This window comes from Orycteropus afer, unplaced genomic scaffold (genome assembly GCF_000298275.1).
Source record: "Orycteropus afer afer isolate SDZICR_OR568_19922 unplaced genomic scaffold, OryAfe1.0 scaffold00847, whole genome shotgun sequence".
NCBI lineage: Eukaryota > Metazoa > Chordata > Mammalia > Tubulidentata > Orycteropodidae > Orycteropus > Orycteropus afer.
In genome coordinates this window covers 628,941-629,720 of record NW_006922434.1, presented here as the reverse complement: position 1 = coordinate 629,720, position 780 = coordinate 628,941, and positions in this window count along the sequence as shown.

Genomic DNA, 780 nt, shown 5'->3' with positions numbered 1-780 from the left:
TTTTAATTGTCTTCAACTTCAAGTTAAACTTGCATATGAGCAGTTGATGGTCTGTTCCACAATCAGCTCCTGGCCTTATTTTGGCTGAAGATATTGAGCTTTTCCATCACCTCTTGCCACAGATATAGTCAATCTGATTCCTGTGTATGCCACCTGGTGAAGTCCACATGTATTGCCACTGTTTGTGTTGTTGAAATAAATAAGTCATTGGTCTTGCTAAATTCTATCATGCAGTCTCCAGTGTTATTTCTGTCTCCAAGGCCAAATTTTCCAGCTTCCAGTAATTCTTCTTTTTTTCCCCACTTTTGCATTCCAGTCACCAGTGGTAATTAACATATCTTGATTGCAAGTTCACTCAGTTTCAGAATGTGGAAGTTGATAAAAATATTCAGTTTCCTCATCTTTGGCTTTGGTGGTTGGTGCACAAATTGGAATAATAGTTATATTAACTGGTCTTCCTTGTTGGCATATGGATATTATCCTATCACTGACAGCATTGTACTTCAGGACAGATCTTGAAACATCCTTTGTGATGATGAATGTCATGCTATTCCTCTTCAAACTGTCATTTCTGGCATAGCAGATCACATGGTTGTGTGATTCAAAGTGGTCAAAACCAGTCCATTTCAGATCACTAATGATGAGGATATCAATCTTTATGCATTCCATTTCTTTTTTGACAATTTCCAATTTTCTTAAATTCATACTTTATACATTCCATGTTCCTATTATTAATTGATGTTTAAAGCTGTTTCTCCTCAATTTGAGTTGTGTCATGTC